Source organism: Apodemus sylvaticus, chromosome 18, assembly GCF_947179515.1.
Source record: "Apodemus sylvaticus chromosome 18, mApoSyl1.1, whole genome shotgun sequence".
In the NCBI taxonomy this organism is placed as follows: Eukaryota; Metazoa; Chordata; class Mammalia; order Rodentia; family Muridae; genus Apodemus; species Apodemus sylvaticus.
Window position 1 is genome coordinate 71,363,781 of NC_067489.1, and position 13,193 is coordinate 71,376,973.

At 48.4% G+C, this 13,193-nt stretch overlaps 1 protein-coding gene across 6 annotated transcripts in view; it reads left to right on the forward strand.

Annotated features, from left to right (window-relative positions):
- The window catches only part of Gatad2a (GATA zinc finger domain containing 2A), an 86,179-nt gene that overhangs the window by 11,892 nt on the left and 61,094 nt on the right, over nucleotides 1–13,193 (forward strand). For 2 of the 6 annotated variants that reach the window (XM_052161852.1, XM_052161853.1), the window contains exon 1: nucleotides 9,722–9,970. The exons of the other annotated variants lie outside the window; for them this stretch is intronic. The gene's annotated coding sequence lies outside the window, so the exon portion shown is untranslated. Of the gene's footprint in view, nucleotides 1–9,721; nucleotides 9,971–13,193 lie in introns of those variants that run through there. 6 annotated transcript variants of the gene reach the window in all.

A 13,193-nucleotide genomic window follows, 5' to 3' on the forward strand; every position in this document is an offset into this window, starting at 1 on the left:
AGCCATCCTGCCTTTAAAAACCCCTCCTGCCTTTAAAAAAATAGTTTAGGGCTGGTGATTAGTTAGATTCAGTACTCAGCACAGTATAAACTCAGTGTAACTGATGCAGGAGGAGTTATTGGTTACATAGAAAGTTTGATGCTTGAATGAGATACAAAAGCCTGGGAGACCTTGTCTCAAACAAATACTTAGTTTGAGTTTAGAAATTGGAAGTGTGACATTAACTGCTTGATGTAACTTCCCATGCCAGCAAAAATCCCAACAGTGTTTGTTTGCCTGCTTGCCCGAAGTGAGGGAGCGCTGGGTTCACCAGTCTGGAGTGAGCAGAACGGTGGCTTTCACTGAGCTGCCAGCCCAGCTGCAGACGAGGAGACAGGAGGAGACCCCTTGATGCTGCACCCAGTCTCACTGGGAGCCTGGCTGTCTGTTTCTGGGAGGTTTCAAAGTAAGACCTCACTGCTTCTCTAACTTCCTCACCTAGTTTCTGTTTCTTCCCTGAAAACAGAGGCCAGGAGGCTCTGGTGTTTGTGAGGTTTATGATGGCTGTTGGCAGTAGTTGATTTGTGACAAGTGGCCGAGAAACAAGAGAATCTGGGGTAGTCAGTGAAAGCAGAATGCTCAACTTTGAGTCTGTGGAAACTACCATGCTGTGTCTTTCTGAGTCCTGTGGTATCCCTTCAGGGCAGAGGTATTACAGAAGTTAACAGCTAGCAAAGCCCTTCTCACCCTGAAGCTTTTTTTGTCATCTATCTATCTATCTATCTATCTATCTATCTATCTATCTATCTATCTATCTATCTATTGGTGGTGCTGAGTGTGCAGCCCAAAGACCTGCTCATGTTAGGCAAGCCCCAAGAATTAATTTTTTGAGACAGGGTCCTCTTGTGTGTGGAGGCTGCCTGGGACTCCATCTTTCTGTCTCTGCCCCCTTTTGGCTACAGGGTACAAGATCTTCCTTTGTTGCCCAGGTTGGTCTTCAAACCCTGGACTCAACTAATCTCCCACTGTAGCTGGGACTGTAGGAACACCTGGTTTTTGTTTTGTTTTTCTGTGTTTTGATTTTCTTCTTCTGAGGGTCTTGCTATTTACCCTTGGCCAGTTTGGAATTAAGGGATCCTTGAGTGCTGCTGGGATTACCACCATCCTTGGCTGGCCTTAAACTCTCACAGTCCTCCTGTCTCACATCTACAGTTCTGACGTTATAGTGGGCACTACCCTGGGCACTACCCTATCAGTTTGAAGAAAAAAAAATCAAATCAGGGCTAGAGAGATGGCTTGATGCTTAAGATTGCTTGTTGCTCTTTCAAAGGATTCAGGCTCAGTTCCTAGGACTCAGGTTGTTCATAGCTACCTGTAACTACAGATCCAACGCCCACTTTTGGCCTCCTTTGATTTCTATAGACAAGTGTTTGGTGGTGTACACATTAATCCTGGTATTTGGGAGGCAGAGGTAGATCTCTCAGTTTGAGGGCAGCCTGTTCTATTTAGTGAAACCCTGTCTAAACCCCCCAAAAGAATTTTTAAAAATATTAAGAAATTTGGATATTAGGTATATAATAATAATAATAATAATAATAATAAAAGATATTAGGCATCATCATTGATCATTATCATCTGACACAGGATCTTTTGACCCAAACTCACTATGGAGTCCTGGGGGACCTTGAACTTTTCTTTTTTTTTTTTTTTTGAGACAGGGTTTCTCTGTGTAGCCCTGACTGTCCTGGAACTCACTCTGTAGACCAGGCTGACCTTGAACTCAGAAATCCTCCTGCCTCTGCCTCCCTAGTGCTGGGATTACAGGCGCGCGCCGTCACTGTCTGGCTGACCTTGAACTTCTGCTCCTTTTGCCTCTGCCTTCTCAGTGCTGAGATGACAGTCATGCACTACCTCACCAAGTGTGTGTGGTCCAGGGGATAGATAGGCTTTGTGTATGCTAGTTGAGGGCTCTACCACCTGAACCCTTTGGCTGTTGATTACCTGGGGAAGGCGAGGGTTCCAGTAACTGACTGTCTTGTCGTAGATTGTAAAGTTAGGAGTGCTCATGGCTCTCTTTGCCCTGGTGTCACTCTGTTCTACCCGACTAGGAAGGTGCCGTTTTGACATGTTGTACTGGGGTGAGACTGGAAATCTCAGGCTTGATGTTAATCTACTCAGGTCAATGATTGGACAGATGTTTTTCTTAAATATGGGCTGTGTGCCAGGGCTGGAGTCAGAGAGCAGGTGGGCTCTCATTTAGAGAACAGAAGTGGGGTGTGTGAGGGGGAGTAGGAAGAGGGCTCTAAGAAAGTTCCCCATAGTTGTTTTTCTTTTTTTCATTCCACCCAAACCTTGGTTTGGGAGATGGAGAGAGAGGCCCAGACTGATGGTCACTGTGCTTGTGACTAGCTCCCACCTCTGCCCTTGTGACTAGCTCCTGCTGCCCTTGAGGAATGGATACTGGCTTCCTCTTTATTGTTTCTGTTCACTTTGAGAACTGTGTTCAGACTTAGTTCTTGCACCCCAATTTGAGCACAGGAAAACGGTTCATGTTCTTTTTTTTAATTTTTAAGTCATTAGCCACCATTGTGAGAGGGCCTCTACCCACAAACTCAGAGACCCCATGGGGTAGGGTAGACAGCCAGAGCACTGGTTATCCTTGAGGGGCTGTCAAGGAGGAGAAGCAAATAGTAGGCAGGACTTGGCAGCTGTGTATGGGGGGTTCCTTCCTTACCATCTACATTCTGGGGTGGAACACAGGTCCTGCTTCACTCGTTGTATGAATGGACCATTGGAAGCCATGTTTTCAGAACAAGTCTTGAGCACCCTTCCCTTGCAGACTTGAGCTTAAATGTGGACCTCAGTAAAGGTACCCAATTCCAAATGGTCTAGTCTTTGATGTTGTATCACCTGTAGTGTGAGTATGGAGTACACAGATGGAGCTCCATTGAGGTAGCTGTTATGGAGCTGAAGGACAACTGACAATCTACTTGAGGCTGGCCAGGGTTAAAGCTGCCCAGGAACAAATTAGTCCTGTTGTGTGACAAAACTTTTCGGGGCGTGGGTGGGTGGGGATGCAACACACAAAGTCTACTCACCCACGATAGGGAATCCTCAACACACCAAGTATGGATACCACTGAAGCCCAACATGGTGAACCACTGAGTTATTGGGATTAGTTACAGGAGCAGAAATGACTCAAAGCTGCATCTCTCTCGCATAGTTGGGACCCTGAAGCACGGTGAATACTTTTCAGGCAGCTCAACAGGTTGGAGAGTGACCTTTCCAGGTGCCTCAGTTGATCTAAACTTTTTTTCAGGAAGTTCTCATGGTTTCTGCTTCTTTCAGGCAAGCTGGCCTGGTCTTGGGTCCAGCTTAGTTCTGCCTATGAGGGTCTTTCCCAGAGAAATTTGGCCAGTTTCAGGGACTTCCTGAAGCTATTTTGAGTTGTTAACCTTCCTGCTTAAGGAGCTTTCCTGTAGGATGGTTTAAATCTCGGAGGAGAGGGGAGAAGGGAAGGGAAAGGTAGGGAAGGGAAGGAAAATGAAAGGAAATGAAGGGGGAAGGGAACTGTTACACAGCATCTGTGCTGGGCAGCAGGCTGGATATTTGCCACATGGACTTGCAGTCTCTGGAAGCATAGTAGGATGAATGGGGAAGAAGCTTGTTGCATGTGGCTGCATGTACCCTTGCAGAGACCTGGCTTGTTGCATGTGGCTGCATGTACCCTTGCAGAGACCTGGCTTGTTGCATGTGGCTGCATGTACCCTTGCAGAGACCTGGCTTGTTGCATGCGGCTGCATGTACTCTTGCAGAGACCTGGCTTCAACAGCTCACTGGTCTGACTTGCTGAGGGGTCAGGGATTGGGCTGGATCTGGAGATACAGAGAATGCTGCAGAAAGGAGGGGAAGATGAGGAAAGTCTGTGGACTCTGAGGCTGGTATTCTAAGGGAGAATTTCTGCACAGCAGGGACACAGACTTTGACTTCCTTTGAAGTCAATAATGGAACTCAATATTCTGATACAGAAAAGCCCAAAGAAGCTGGTGGATACTGGTGCACACCTTTAATTGTAGCACTCGGGAGGCAGAGGCAGGTAGGTAGATCTCTGGTCTACAGAATGAGTTCCAGGACAACCAGGGCTATACTGAGAAACCCTGTCTCAATGAACGACCAAACAAACAAACAGGAGGAGGAAGAAGAGGAAGAAAGAGAAAAAGAGAGATTCAGGTCTGGTTTCTAGCACCTGCGTGGGGCGGCTCACTATCATCTGTAACTTCAGTTCCAGGGGATCCCATACTGTCTTAGTCAGGGTTACTATTGCTGTGAAGAAACACCATGACTAAAGCAGCTGGGGAGGAGAGGGTTTATTTAGCTTACACTTCTACATCACTGTTCTCATTAATGGCAGGACAGGAACTCAAAAAGGGTAGGAATGTGGAGGCAGGAGCTGATTCGGAGGCTATGGAGGGTCTGTTTACTGGTTTGCTCCTTATAGATTACTCAGCCTGCTTTCTTATAGAGCCCAGAACCATCAGCCCAGGAATGGCCCTACCACAATGGGCTGGGCCCTCCCTCATCAATCATCAATTGAGAAAATGCCCTTGAGACTTGTCTAACTAAACCCAATCTAATGGAAGCTTTTTCTCAATTTGAGTCTTTCTTCTCTTAGATGAACCTAGTTTGTATTGAGTTGACATAAAACTAGGCATCACACATATTCTTTTGGCTTTTACACATGTGATACATGCCAGCAAATATATATAAAGACCCGAGATTATAGATGTGAGTTACTATAACCAGCTGGTCTCAGACTCTTGAGTTTATTGTTTATCTGTGGTGCTGGGGTTGGACTCCCTGAGTTTGAGTTTTATCTCCTATTCTCAGGCTCCTGAGTTCAAGTGATCTTCCCTCCTCTTGAACAGCTGGGTCAATAGTCTTGTGCTGTCATGTTCTGTTACCAGCTCTTTTATTGTCTTGGTCCTGGGGATAGAAGAACCTAGTTCTTCACCCATGCCCAGCATGAGTTCTATTGTATTAATGAACAATACCACTAGCCTGTCCCTGCCACTAGTGGTTTTATTTACTTTTCTTGTTAATCTAATAATTTTTAGCAATATATAGTTAGTTACAGGAATCAGATTTCTCCTCCTACCATGTAGGGTTCCAGGGATTGAACTCAGATTGTCAGGCTTGGCAACAAGCATCTTTACCCATGAGCTCTCCTGACAGCTTGAAGCTGACATTTTTAGCACTTTTTTCAGGTATTTTATTGTAGCTGGCTCCAGCCTGCTTCTCTATTATTCTGGATACCTGGAATGCTTTCCATAATTCATCTGATAGGAGCTTCTTCAAATGTCATATCCTTAGAGAGGGGCTTAGCTCTTCCTGTGTGACTCTACCTGCTGGTCTTTCATTTCTACCTTTACTCTCTTCTCTTCACCCCTCATACTGAGTGCCTCATCCTGCATGCCTTGGTCCTGAAGAGCTGACTGGGGTGGTGAAAGAATGAGGAATGAACTGACAAACGTACAGAAAAGCTGGGATCAGGTGGGCTGTGCTTGCTTTGACCAAAGACATCTACTGTACAACAACCTGGCACTTTCGGGTGTTTCTTATGTGTAGCACAGGGGGAGGAGTTAGCTAGTCTGGGTAGGCGGCTCAGTAGGGGAGCAGTCTCCTTTGCATCCTTGAGGAGGAAGATGGAATGCCAGTTTTTGCAAACTCTGCCAGCATTTAAACTGGAACCATTCCTTTGCTTTGCCATCCCTCTAACTTTACCCTGGGAGAAGGCTTTGCCAATTCCGATGGCTTCTGAGGCATTGGCTCCTTCACGTGGCTGTGCCCATACCAACAATAAACATTCACCCAGGACTTCCTCATCTCCCTACACTGGAAAAAAGAACCTAGGACCTCCACATGAATGGCAAGCCCTCCAGCCCTAACCTACCTTTAGCTTTCTTTTTTTATTTTGAAACAGGGTCTATCTAAATGCCAGACTTGGGGAAAGGAATTATTTTATTTTATTTTTTTGGTTTTTCGGAGATAGGGTTTCTCCATATAGCCCTGGTTATCCTGGAACTCACTCTGTAGACCAGGATGGCCTCGAACTCAGAAATCCACCTGCCTCTGCCTCCCAAGTGCTGGGATTAAAGATGTGAGCCACCACTGCCCGGCTGGGAAAGAAATTTCTTGAGGGACCTGACATTGTCTAAGTTACCCAAGCTGGCCTTGAACTCACTTTTGTAGTCTAGGCTGCCTCAGCTTCTCTGCTGTCATGATGGCCAGCCTGTATCCCCAGGCCAGATAGCTCTTTGGTTTTTCTTTTATGCTGCTGAGAATCAAGGGCCTTGAACTTGCTAGTCACTGGCTTATCTCTTGAGCTGTCTAGAGTCTTAGGCTCCTTCTTTCTTCCTCTTTTTAGTTTTTTGAGACTGGCTCTCACCTGGATTAGGTGGCCATGAACTCCTGATCCTTCAGTCTCTGCTTCCTGAGTGATGGATGATGTTTGTAGCTGCTGACCTCAGTGTTTCTCAGGATCGCATTCTGTAAATTGGGGCCATTTTATCTTTCTTACTCCACCAGTTTCTAGAGTGCTCCTGCTGATCTGTCTGTCCCCTGTGATGCTCTTAGTACCAGTGTTCTCCAAGTTCTTGACCCTCAGTTAGGAATGCATTTTAAGTTTTGTTTACCAAAAACTTGAATGGAACTTGGAATAGAATAGAAAAGTGTAGTGTCCATGTGGGTTTGGTGGATCACACCTTTAAACCCAGCCCTTGGGAGGCAGAGGTAGGTGTATGTTTGAGTTTGAAGCCAGCCTGTTTTACCAAGAAAGTTCCAGGACAGCCAGGGCTATACAGAATGAAAACCAGAGGAGAGGGGGAGGGGCAGAGACAGACAGAGATCGGACAGGAGGAAGAAGAGGAGAAGACAGGAAGGAAGGAAGGAAGAAAGAAAGAAAAATGCAGTGTCTCCAGTATTCAGGGTTGCTGTGGATTCTTGAGCCAATCCCAGCTTCTGCTATGAAAGGAGATCCGAACATGGGAATTTAGCCCCAAGTTTTTTTTCTTTAGTACCTTCATTGTGTAGCAACAAGCTCAGATGTTAGTTTATTTAATAGTGCATTAAAAGATAATTAGACTATTTTTTACAGTGGTTGGGGAGTAAGGAGACTTGGGTATTATTAGCAAAGTCTTTTCTTCTTCCTCTCCCCTCTCCCCTGGGGTTTTGGGCATGCTGGCCAAGGGGCTCCACTGTTGAGCTACAACCCCTGCTAGAGAAGTGTTTTGAAAGTGGTTCACCAGCAGTTTGTTCTTAGGGCAGAGAGAGCAGAGGAAAACGCAGCTGGTAATTAGGGTTTCTGCAGCTTGGACAGTGTTGTGAACAGCAGTGCCTCATGTTTCATAAAAGCCAGCCCAGTGCACCAGGGCAGGGAGGTTCCCATCCAAGCATCTAAGCCATCAGAGGAGCCCCAAAGAGGCCTGACCCACTGTCACTTCATCATTTGAGTCCCTAACTCCGTTTCTGTCACAGAAGGAAACCCTGTCGTGTTTACCTTTGCTCTCCACCCAATACTTTCTCCGCTAGAGAAATTGACACTGCCCTCTGGAGCAGCTCACCTGTCACCAGTCCACATGGCTGTGTCAGGAGCATGTCACAGCTGATGCCTCCTTTAAACTGGTCAGTTTGTCACCTTGGTCTCTCACAAAGGGCTCAACAGTTTAGACTCTGGAATCCTTACCCAGGTTTGGAGTTTCAGGGCTCCCACTTGACTACACTTGGTTCAGTTCATCACTAATTAAGTTGGCATTAATCGGAACCAGGTGAGGTGCGAGAAATAACATTTTGCTTGTTTTGCTGTAATGCACACCATCTGATTAATCACCGTGGCACAGTGGCTCTTAGAACAACAGTGCTGTGTGCAGCAGAAGCCCTGGATTCTGTCTACCTATCCTTCCTTGCACAGGGATGGAGCAGGAGGCCCCTGAACTGTACCTGGTCTAGTTTGAGAACGTTTTAAGCTGAAACATTTGCATTTCTTTGCCAGGTCCCTGGTAGCCGATTGGTATTTTGTATCTTTTTGAGGTGGAAGGGTGAGTTTCTCCTTAGGTACTGCAAGATGTTGCTTTAAACTTGGAAGGTTTAGGTGTGTGGGGGTGGGGGGTGGTCAATGATGAAATTGCCAACTGTGAAACTCCTCAGAAATTCAGAAGGATTTAGGGAAGACAGTGTTGAGGATGAGGATTTTTGTAATGTTTCAAATTTGGGGTGAGACCCACTTATGGGTTAGAATGGGTTAGAAATACTTTGATGTTTTCCCCAACACAACAGAAGCCATGGGATTACATTATAGTTACAAACAAAGCACTTCAGCAATTTTCAGAAGTCCAGGTGTCTGTCTCATCACTGTTTTTATGTTGGAATAGGAACATGGCAGGCGTCTGTTTCAGTGATGCTGGTATTAACAACTGCTTTGTGACACTAGGCTTTCTTTTTCTTTCCTTTTTCTTTCTTCTTCTTTCTTTCTTCTTTCTTCTTCTTTCTTTCTTCTTTCTTCATCTTTCCTCTTTTTCTTCTTCTTCTTCTTCTTCTTCTTTATTTATTTATTTATTTATTTTTTTTGAGACAGGGTTTCTCTGTGTAGCCCTGGCTGTCCTGGAACTCACTCTGTAGACCAGACTGTCCTTGAACTCAGAAATCTGCCTGCCTCTGTCTCCCAAGTGCTGGGATTAAAGGTGTGCGCCACCGCTGCCTGACAGGCTTTGTTTTCTTAAGGTTTTTTTTTTATGATGTGTGTCCGTATGATGAGGACCGAAGGCATAAATCCCCTAGAACTGGAGTTAGGGAAGGTTGTAAGCCACCATGTGAGTGCTTGGGTCTTCTGCAAGAGCAGCCAGTACTGCTGAGCCATTGCTCCAGATGTGTGTGTGTGTTTTTAATTAACATTTTATTTATGAGCGTGTGTTTGTGTCAGAGGACTTGTGTGGATGGAACTCAGGTCGTTAGGTTTGGTGACAAGTCTTTTTAAACCATCTCACTGTCCCGAAATAGGTTTTCTCTGAATTTTGTAGTTTCCTTGTTGAAATTGTAAATTGGCTTTAGGTGCTTCATTACCTCCCCAGACTCGTTTCCTTTCTGGTTATTGTCTCCTTGGTGTTACCGGATAGGGTTGAGCACAGGTTTTCTTGGGGATTCCTTCTTTTCACGGGGCACAGACCAGATGTGAATTACTGGAAGGGGACAGGTGTCCACCTCTGTGTCTGGAGGTGGGTTGGCTCGGTGGGTAGGTTCAACTCTCTGCGGCTCAGGAGTGGGGTGCGGTGGGGGTGGAGGGACCGCCCAGCCGATCGCACCCTCTCACTGGAGGTCAACACTGAAGTTCCTGAGAGGGAGCCTTGCGAGGCCCCTAGTGCGCGTGTCTCAGAGTTACCGGAGGTGGCCGCTCAGGGCTCGGGCGAGGCCAGCGTGAGTCAGCCCTGGGCGCGGCCGAGCTGTGCGCACTAAGCTGGCCACGGCTGAGGGGCGCTTAGCTTACTTAGCCGCTCAAGTGGGAAACCCAGTCACTAAGCGCGGCGTCGCGGGTCTATGGGGCAGGGAGGGCGGTGCTTCCCGGTAGACCCGCCCAGCCTCGCCTCCAGGGAACCACGCCCACCGCGACACGCCCACAAGGAGCCCCTCCCTTCTTGGGTCCCGCCCATCCGGACGCGGGCGGGTGGCGTCGCCTTTAAGAGCTCCCCGGTGTTTTGGGGGCCGCGGGCCGGGCGCGCTGACCTGGTGCGCATGTCCCGGGCGGTGACGCCGGCGCCGGGCTCCATGTGTGCGGCCGAGGGGCGCATTATCTGGCCGGCGGCGCGGGCGGGCGGAGCGGCGGAGCGAGCGCCGCGGGCCCGGGCGGCCCCTCAGGCGCAGCGAGCACGCGCGGCCGGCGCCCCCCCGCCCCCAGCCCTGTGGACACGCGCGCTGCCCCGGGGCCCGGTCGGCGCGCGGCCGGGTAAGTTCCCAGCAAACTTGGCAAGGCGGGGCGGGGGCGCGGGAAAGTGGGAGCGCGGTCATATTCGGCTAGATGCGCTGCGGTTCGCTTCGCCTGCGGCGCTGGAAAGTTCCCCGCCGCCCGCGCACGTGGGGCTGGGGTCTGGGGTCCCAGGTCCCGGGAAGTGGCCGAGCCGTCTCACTGCCTCCTGAGCTTTTCGGGCTGGGAGGCCGCCCCAAGGGGGGCGGCGGGCACACAGCACGTGGGCGAGTGGCGTGGGGTTAGAGTCCACGGGAGGGTCGGGGTCCCAGCCCGGCGGCGGCGTTGAATCCGGCGGCGGCGGCTGCGGCGGCGGAGGATCCCGTGTCAGAATAAGAGTCCCCGCGCGCCCACGCCTGCAGGGCCGCCCCCCCCACCGTCCTGCTTGGTCTCGCGCCCTTCCTGCTTGACCCCAGGGAACCACGGGACCCTTCCCCCTCTCTTGGTTCCTGGCTTCTTCATGGCCCTCCACTTTAAATTTGCCTCCGGGACTACGATGTGGCTCCAATAATTTCTTTTTTCTTCCACCTGGAACGGGTTGGCATCAGTGACTAGACAGCAGCAGCTGGCCTTTTAAAGGGATTAATGCCAAGAATCGGAATTGATCACTTCAACAAGGAAAGGCTTCTGGGCAGGCCGCAGCCGGACACCGATACGGATCTGCGCTCCCTGGGACCCAGAAATGAATGGGTACCCCTCATTAGGACCTGTATGGCAGCCTGTGGTGTGTTTCCTCCCCGCCCCTGCAGTTTAGCAGAGGCGGCAAGTTCTACATACCTGACCCACTGCAGGTAGTTCACTCTTATCTTGTGGCTTTGGATTCTTTAGGACAAAGTCCTGGTGAGTCTTCTGAGTCTTACATTTTCTTGACGGCATTAACTTTTTTTGTCTTCTTGGAGTATGTAGCACTCCCACTTCCCTGTTAATGTGTGTCCATTCTCAAAGCGATAGATACTGTAGTGGACATAATCCTGTATGCTGATCCTGTGTCTCCCTCTTCTCATCCTGTGGTTCGGTGGTTACAACTTTTCTTTAAAGCAACATTACACCACTACACTGAATACCTTCCAGCCCTTAGCTTATACCTGGCCTCAGTGTTCGTGGGCCAAGTTTCCTTGCAGGTATAGCAAGTACCAAAAATGATCCTTCAGATGTAGGGTGTGTAACACCTAATTTCCAGTTGAGGAGTTGTAGCTTCTACGGGTCTGTGTTGTTCCCTCGGGGCTGTTTAGTGAAGGTGGAGAGATATGATTGTGGATCCTTTTCTGCATTAAAACTGGGGAATGTTGCTGTTTTCAGCTTGTGTGTGAGAATTTTCCCCAGCTCCAGGACATGAGGCAAGCTCCTTGTACCTCTGCTACGTTATCTGGTGACAACACCATGCCAACCTTTTTGTGTCCCTGGAGAACAGAATCCAGCTGGCCTTTGAGTGGCACAACCACCAAGTTCCTGCTTCAGACCCAGAGTTCTCTAGAGGAAGCAGTTAAGTGTGGAAATCACCCACCCTCTACTACCCACTCTATGCCCACCTCTCATCCTTCATTTGCTCCCTAAAACTCTGAAATATTAAAAAAAAATGCCATTTTTCTGTACGTTTGTACTCATGAGCATGTGTGGAGTCAGAGGACAACTTTCAGGAGTTGCTTCTCCTTCTGCCATGTGGGTCTAGAGAAAGCTTTCATGATAAGCTTGAGGGCAAGCATCTTTTCCGGCTCATCATCAGGCCCCAACCCTCTCTTTAATTCAAAGATTGCCTTTCCCCTTGGAAGCTGGGTAGTTCAGGAAATGGGAGCGTTTGTGCATTACTGATTGATCGCTATGCCTTGTTAGTTCCACTTTGATGACATTTCTTTAGTGTCGTGTCATCTCTATTAATGTGTCATTTGGCAGGTCCCGTGATGAAGCATGTAATGATGGTGACAGATCAGTACAGTTTCTGGGTTCAAGCTTCCTTGAGAAGCTTTCTGGAATCTGTTGTATCTGTGTGCTGCCCCACCTCCACTCTCAGTAATGAGCTAATTTGTGTTGGTTTTGTTTCTTTTTGGGACAGGGTCTCATTCCAGCCAAGGTTGGCCTGGAGCTCACTGTATAGCCTAGGTTGGCCTTAAACTTGTTACAACCCTCAGCCCTTACTTGAGTAATAAAGCGCCTTGTTAAGACTTAGATGTTCAGTTCTCCATTAGCTGTCTGACTTGTTCTGCATCATTTATTCTGTGAATTTCTGGCATTGCAAGTAGTGATTTGCAGATTGATTTATTCAGTGCATATCGGTGTGCATACTGTGCCTCTGGCTTTATTACTAGGACTCCCTACTTGGGAGAAGTGCAGTGAGATTAGTGGGCCAAGAAAACTTAGAGGGGACAGAGAAAGAAGGGCTGTGTGACCTTGTGGGCCTGGTGTGGGAGCTTTTCCCTTTGTGGGGGTGTCACGAAATAAGTAGAGGTTGTTGAGTACAGTCAAGAGAATATCTGGGTGGAGAGTGCTTGAACTGAAGGCAGCTGGAATTGTTTCTCTTTCCCTCCCCCCCCCCCCCTCTCTGTGTGTGTGTTTGCATGTGGGTACTTCAGCAACCCCATCCCCAATAGGTTTGGCAGGCTGGTAGCTGGTATGTACCCTGAGAGCAGTGGGACTTATCACTGAGGCAGACAGAGCCCAGGCCAGGACCTTGCTGGCTAGATCTGAACAGACAACTAACTGAAAGGCAAGCAGCTCCACATTTAGCAGTGTTAGCCTTGTCTGGAGAAATTTGAAAATCTTGACTTGAGCAGTCTTGGTGTTGAGGCCTTGCTGAGAGTTGGACTTAAGTCTGGTTCCAGCACAGGGGCTGAGTGTTGAGACTCCGGTGTTTTTGTCCCTCACAGAGAGCGGCAGAACTGTTTTCTCTGCCCTCATAAGTGAAGTAATTTATGCTCAGAGTAGAGAGCTGGGGAGATTATGAAACAGGGTGGTAGGTGCAGTCTTAGAGAAGCATGGCTGGGGTTTCCTCCTAAGAACCAGAAGAACAAGTTGTCAGCGCCACAGTTTGAGGCTGAGTGTGGTCATGGTCAGTGTGGATGCAGCTTCAGGAGGTGATAGATTGTCACCTGACCAAAGTGGATTCTTTGGATTGAAGTACAAAGGCAATGGTTGAGCTGATCATAGCAAAGTAGGTGTTGCCAGTCTGGGGGAAAGAAGAGTGCTCTTTCTGTTCGGCACCAGAAGACTC